This window comes from Myotis brandtii, unplaced genomic scaffold, assembly GCF_000412655.1.
Source record: "Myotis brandtii unplaced genomic scaffold, ASM41265v1 scaffold120, whole genome shotgun sequence".
NCBI lineage: Eukaryota > Metazoa > Chordata > Mammalia > Chiroptera > Vespertilionidae > Myotis > Myotis brandtii.
Genome location: NW_005354174.1, coordinates 4,834,457 through 4,841,704, shown reverse-complemented (window position 1 = coordinate 4,841,704; position 7,248 = coordinate 4,834,457).

Here is a 7,248-nt window from a genome sequence, read left to right as displayed (position 1 = left end):
GGGCACAGTTGGGCTCTTTTCCTGGAGAAGCCAGGAAGGGGAGGGGGCCAGAGGAGTGGCCCCACTTAGCGGCCAGAACGCCGGCAGTGAGGGGGGAAAGATGGGGAGCTTGAGAAGACTCTGGGGGTCTCAGGAGGAGCCTGGAGGCAGGAGCTGGGGGCAGGGGTGCTGTGCCAGGTCAGAGCGCAGCCCCTCCTGCTGGCAGAGCTGGGCGCCCGGGACCCTGGGAGGGAGGTGGGCAGTGGCTAGCAGAGAAGGAGCGAGGGGCCGAGCCGAGGTGGCGTTCAGAGGCCTGCGGAGCCGAAGGGCAGTGGGGTGTGAGGGTTGTTGCTGCCCAGAGGGGGGCATTTGTTCGAAAGGTTAGGAAGTCCCGTCTAGAGAGCCCTGAGGAGGGGGCTGCTTGAGGCTTTCCAAGAATGCCCTGGGGTGGGAGGGGTCCACCGGGTTATGTACTGTGTCCGGCTGCTCATCGCCTAGGTACTGGGTCAGGGCAGGGGCCAGGTCAAGATGAGGGCTCACAGAGCCCCAGGGTGGGAGGCGGCCCTCCAGGTGGGACTAGACTTGTCGCCCTCCCACCCAGCGGAGGTCTGACAGAAATAAATCCCGCCCCCTCCCGGGCCAGTGAAGGTTAGAGCCCAAAGGAGCCTTGAAGGCCGTTTGAAGAGCCAGCTGGGGGAGAGGAGCTAGAGACAAGCTCTGGCCAGTCTAGAGAGGGGAGGGGCTGGCAGAGAGGCAGGGTGGCGCAGGGGTGGGCATTGTTGTCTAGCATCTGTGACCAAGGCTGTGACTGCCCTGGGGCCCTGAACTGAGCCAGTCCTGGGCGTGAAAGGCTGGGGTTGAAGGCAGAGAGGGCTGGTTCTCCCAGGACCCTCCACATTCTCCTGCGGTCATCTCATCCCCAGCCCCCTGCCCGTGGCAGCGGCCTCACTCTGTGTGGCAGGGGCGTGGGCACTTGTGGTCATCGCACTAGTATTTGAAGTCACATTACCTTGGGGGGCAGCAGAGGCGGGCCCAGACATAGCTGAGGGTCCACCCTCATCTGCATCCCAGGCATCTCTCAAGGGCTTGGCTGGAACTTGAGCAGGGTTTGGGGGAGGTAATGAGGGTCCTTTCTAGGTGAGCCTGTCCCAGCCTGGCCCTGCTGGTCATTTCTGGTTGGGAACTTGTGTGGGGCGGGGGGGTCGGGACTCGAGGTCACCTTCCCAGCTCCAGGCTGGCCTGGGTGTCAGGGCTGCCCAGCAGCTTCCATCGCTCAGGGTCCTGTGCCCCGTGCCCAGGCCCAGGCCAAGGGGCAGCCCTGAGGCGGATGCTGAAGACAGAGCTCTTGGCCAAGGTTGGGGGTGGCCCTGACAAGGTCCCTGCCTTTGGGGGCAACTCCCGCCACCAGAACAGAGAAAAGTGTAGACAATGGCAGGGAGGGGCAGGGGCACAGCTTGGGGTGAGGTTAGGGAAGCTTGGAGGGGGAGGTGTCCTCAGAGAGGAGAGGAGAGGTGGACCTTACAGAGAGGGGTGGAAGGGCTCTCCAGGTGACAGGAGAGAGTTGGAGAGAAATAACAACCCTGAGCCTGGGGGCCGTGGAGAGATGGGGGAGCGGGGGAGGGGAGGGTGGTGTCAACAACCACAGTGCAGGTTATACAAACCTTCGGTCCCTCGACTCCTCTTACCAGCAGGGCTCAGGCCAGAGGGTCCTGTCACCCAAGGGGGCACACCTAGTGAGCAGCAGGGCTCTGTCCACAGCGGCCAGGGCCACTGCTCCCTAGGGGGGAGCCGACCCTGGCACAGGCTGGGTGGGGGCAGAGCTCCTCACTGAGACTTGGGGGGCAGTGGGTTCCAATGGGTCGCCCTAGAGTTGTGTGTCCCCAGCTTTGCAGTGGCAGGGACCGGCCAGGTCTCCCTGGGGCTCCATCAGAAGGTGCTTATGAGGCTGGGGAATCCCAGGTTCCCTCACCTCCACTTCCCCTGCCGCAGGCCTTTCATGTGCTCTGGCCCCCGATCTGCCTCATCAGCAACAGCTATTTTTATTCCCTGCAGTTTTCAGTCAACAGCCCTCCTTGGGGATGTGGGTCAGCAGGAGGGGCCCAGGCTGTACCCCTCCAAGAGCAGGCTGGCCCTCCCCACCGGGCCCCCAGCAGAGATGGAAAGTGCCATCGTCACCCGGCCCCACTCTGTTTTCGAACTGGCTTGTGACCCTCCCACCAGATAGGCCGGGGAAGGTCATGGCGATGTAGCTTGGTGGTAGGAGCCAAGGTCTCTTTCGAGAGCTGGCGGCCCCAGCTTCCACCCTAGTTTACTGTGCAAATAACCTCTGGGGGTTTCCTTACCTTCTCTGCACCTCAGTTTACTCATCTGTGAAATGCAGTGATAACGACAGGATCGTGGTGAGAATTAAATGAGCTCAGGACGTGGGAGGGGCCCAGGACAGTGTGCGGCAAGCAGCCAGCTCCGCGGAGTGTTGCCCAGTAGTTAACTGTTGTGGTTGGTACCAGGCTGTGATTCTGCAACAAACGTCTCGCTGCTGGGGGTTTGGGAGGGGGAGTAACAGGCCTGGAAGGGGCTGCAAGGCAGGTCTGCAGGCTGTTGGGCAGAAAGCAGGGCCCCCGTATCCCCTTAGCTGGGGTGGGGGGTGTATTTTTCAGGGGAGGGAGAGCCTTTATGAAAGACCTGCGGAGTCTGAAGTTCTGAGGTTTGCAAATGTTGCTGGGAGAGCTGGGAGCTGTGAAGGCCTAAGGGCGAGCGGAGTCCCTCCGGCTCACACTTTCACAAGGTCTGCCGGTGACTCTCCTCTTTTCTGAGGCTTCTGCGTTCTCTATGGGCCTCATTGTGGAGCAGGATCTTTGACGGGGTAGCTGGTGAGAACACATCCCTGGCACAGTTTCGGGGGTTGAGCAAAGTTCTCTGAGCCCGTGGCCGCCCGTGAGTGGCTGGCTGAAGGGCAGGACGCAGTCCCTCAGCTTTTCTCGGGGGTTTCAGGTCCTAGACCCGGGGTCCTCGGGCAGCTAGAGGGCCGCTCCTCCCGGTGCTGGTGACCATGACCCCAACTCCCGGGGCCTGGCTGGGGCCTGGGGCCCGAGCTCAAGGCCCACCCTGCCCAGATGGTGAAGGGTTGATGGAGGAGGTAGGGAGGCAGGTGGGCCCTGGAATTCTCCAGGCTCAGGCTTAGTGTTGCAAAGTCCTCTTGGTGGACTCCAGGCAGGAAGTGGGCCTGTCAGCTGTGGTCTGGGAGGGGTGATGGTGCAGGGTAGAGACAGGAGAGAGCAGAGGCCAACATCTGGGGGCTAACACAGGTGGAGGGAGGCAGCCCTGTGTCCTGTGTGCCTCTGTCCACGGGCTGTGCAGTGGCCTCAGACATGTGTGTAGGAGATGGGTGCACACACAGGTTTGAGGGGGCTCATGCGTGGAGCCTGGGGCATGATGCTTGCCGGCTCCTTGGAAATTGCTGAGCCAGCAGAGGGTAGGAAGCCCCAGCCCTGAACTAATCAGCCTCCCCACCCTTTGGGGCAGTTGGTTCTCTATGGGCCTCATTGTGGAGCAGGATCTTTGACGGGGTAGCTGGTGAGAACACATCCCTGGCACAGTTTCGGGGGTTGAGCAAAGTTCTCTGAGCCCGAGAGCTGGGAGCTGTGAAGGCCTAAGGGCGAGCGGAGTCCCTCCGGCTCACACTTTCACAAGGTCTGCCGGTGACTCTCCTCTTTTCTGAGGCTTCTGCGTTCTCTATGGGCCTCATTGTGGAGCAGGATCTTTGACCGGGGTAGCTGGTGAGAACACATCCCTGGCGCAGTTTCGGGGGTTGAGCAAAGTTCTCTGAGCCTGTGGCCGCCCGTGAGTGGCTGGCTGAAGGGCAGGACGCAGTCCCTCAGCTTTTCTCGGGGGTTTCAGGTCCTAGGCCAGGTGATTCTAATGTGCAGCCAAGGTTGAGAACCACTGGATTTGTGCAAATAAAAACCAAACCTTGGAGAAATCTCTTTATCAAACCATTAACCTGTAGGCCCCACCACCCACAGCTCCCACCACGAGGCTCTAGGAAGCCTGATCCTGGTCCTGCCAGACTCCCACCCCAACCCACGTCCTTCAGGGCCTTGGCCCAAGGACTCTGGTCTGTCCTTCGCAGAGGACAGACAGATGAGGATCAGACCAACCCAGGGGGGACGACCTGGATGGGACCTCAACCTGGTGTGCCCTGTATGGGGAGGGCAGCCATGCCCAGCCGACTTCTCCAAGGGGCCAGAAGGAGGTGGCGTCTGTAGGCACAGGCACATGGGTTTGGCGTCAAAGAGCTGCATTCGAATCCCTGCTCTGCACTTGTTAGCTGGGACTAATTGGAAGCACGTGGAGCAGTGCCTGGCACACGGTAAGCACCAAATGAACGTATCCATGACTGCTTCCCCCCGCCCCCCATGAACTGCTTTTCATAAAGAAGTACAGTGGGGCCTTGACTTACAAGTGTCCCGACTAACGAGTTTTTTGAGATACCAGCTGTCTCTCAGCTGATTTTTTGCATTGAGTTGATAGAGTTATTTTAGTTAAGAGCTCCTTAACGAGCTCCTTAACGAGCTCGGTCTCGGAACGAATTAAACTCGTAAGTCAAGGCCCCACTGTATTTCTAAGCCTCCACTTTGTGGGCCTGGGCACGTCAGCACAATGGGGCTGAGATTTGGGGACCCGAAGAACCCACCGCTCCACCTTAAATAGACTCGTTCCCAAGCTGACAGGCATGGAATTCTGTATTTTAAGGTGTGATTTAAGGCTCAGCCTTGGATGCAAAAACTCACTCTCAGGCCTTTGCTTCTGGGAAGAAAAGACTCCGTGACCCACAGCCGAGCTGGGAAGGGTTAGCGGGAAGTGGGCACAGCTCACAAAACCCAAACACAGCCCATGTGTGGGTTTTTATTTCATCGGGCCCCTCACCAACCAGAAGCCCTCGGGGTGGAGGGGAAGGTCAGGTTTGGGAGGAGGAAGCAAGTTGGGGGGAAACTAACCAAATGTTCTTAGAGAGCCTTTGGGACTCGGCAGAGTACAGAGCTGATTGTGGGGGAAAGGGTTGCCAATATATCCTGAGCAGGAAGCCAGCCCTGGCATACAGTAAGTGCAAAATAAAAGTGGCCACCACTGTCATTCTTACCCCTCGGGAAGGACATATCATCAGGCTGGTTGAATCAGGTGCCTGAAAAGGGGGCTTGTTTTGACCCAGTGAACCTCACAGGGAAAATGCAATCAGCATCAGCCCACCCCTCACCCAGGAGCACCCCAGGTGACCCTGATTATTTCCAGAACTCTCAGGGCTCCTGAGAGTCCGGAGGTTTCTGCACGAGGCTCCGGGCTTCAGGCAGCCCTCCAAGACCCCTTGGAGCCAACTTCCTCTGCAGAGAGTGTCAGACCAGGAGGGGGGCCACCCCCTGTGACTTCCTCCAGGCCCCTGGCCCGTCCAGCCAAGGCACTAAGTGCTGGCAAAGAAACAACACGGCTGCCCTCCCACCCCCACCCCTGCCCACCCCGCCCTAGCTGAGAAAAAGCTGTGCCCTGAGATCCACTACTAGGGGGTCATGGGGATCCATTTTGTATTCTTGGAGCGAGGCCACAGTGGGAATTAGGAATTTGGGAAGTAGGCCACCCGGATGCCGGATGCTGTCTTTGGCCAGGACAGAAAGGGTCTGGACCTGTTTCAGTCCGTCTCCCAGAAAGTTCTGAGTCTGAGCCCCCTCTGCAGGTGAAGCTTGCGGGGCCTTCCCTGGCGGCACACAGCTCCAGGTAATTTTGCTCCAAATCCACAGAGAAATCAATAGCCGGGCCCTGGTGGGCGACCAGAAGATGTGCTGGAGATGAAGAGCATGCGTGGTTGGCAGGAAGGCTGGTGACTGGGGCCTGAGCGAGGTCAGCAAGCTACCTCTGCATCCTCGGGGATATGCCCTGGGGGACTGCCGGTGAGGGGCAGGTCACACCCGTTTTCCATCTTCAGGAGGGTTTCTCACAGCGGCCTGTGCACCCTGGGCTGGAGGGGCCTGGCTGAGGCCTCTCGGGGGATTTCAGGCTGATGCAGTGCAGCTGGGTGGGTTTCTGGATGTTCGAAGGACCCACCTTGAAAGCATATGTGTTCTAAGAGAGAAGATTCTAGAAGCATACGTCAGCAGGAGGGAGGGGAGTGGTGGTGTCTGTCCTGAGCCTCGTTTGGCCAATAATTTGAGATCATCAGGATCACAGACACCCAGCTGTGAAGGATGGCCTTGAACTAAGAGAGAAAAATCAAGCTCCAACAGGCTTTCACAAAAGACTGGAGGTGAAGAAATACAATGAACAAGAGGAACTTAGGTAGAGGCAGATGTACAAGCCTACACCTGGATTTATGTTAACCTTGCATCCTAGAAACCTTGCTATAATCATTGTTAGTTCCAGGAGGTTTGGGGGTTTGTTTGTTTTTTCTAGGAGTTTGTTGTTGTTTTTTTTAATCAATTATTTTGGATTTTGTACGTAGATAATCATGTTCTCTGCAAACAAAGACAGTTTTATTCCTTCCTTCCCAAACAGTATATCTTTTATTTCCTTTTCTTGTCTTATTGTATTAGCTAGGACTTCCAGTAAGATTTTGAAAAGGAATGGTGAGAAGTGGCATCCTTGCCTTGTTCCTGATATAGTGGCAAAGCTTCTGGTTTCGTACCATTAGGTACTGTGTTAGCTGTAGGTTTTCTGTAAATGTTCTTTTTTTAAAAATATATTTTATTGATTTTTTACAGAGAGAAAGGGAGAGGGATAGAGAGTTAGAAACATCCATGAGAGAGAAACATCGATCAGCTGCCTCCTGCACACTCGCCACTGGGGATGTGTCCGAAACCAAGGTACATGCCCTTGACCGGAATCGAACCTGGGACCCTTGAGTCCACAGGCTGACGCTCTATCCACTGAGCCAAACCGGTCAGGGCTGTAAATGTTCTTTATCATGTTGAGGAAGTTCCCCTCTATTCCTAGTTTTCTGAGAGTTTTTATCATGAATGGGTGTTGGATTTTGTCAAATGTTTTTTTCCCCGCATCTATTAATATAATCATGTAATTTTTCTTCTTTAGCCTACAGATGTGATGAATTATATCAATTGATTTTCTAATGTTGAACCTGCCTTGTATACCTGGGATAAATCCCATTTGGTCCTAGTGTATAATTCTTTTGATGTACTCTTGGGTTCCATTTGAAAATATTTTGTTGAGGTCCACCAGGATTTAAAAGAAAAAAAAAAATCAATTGCACTATTGATAGGATGGGAA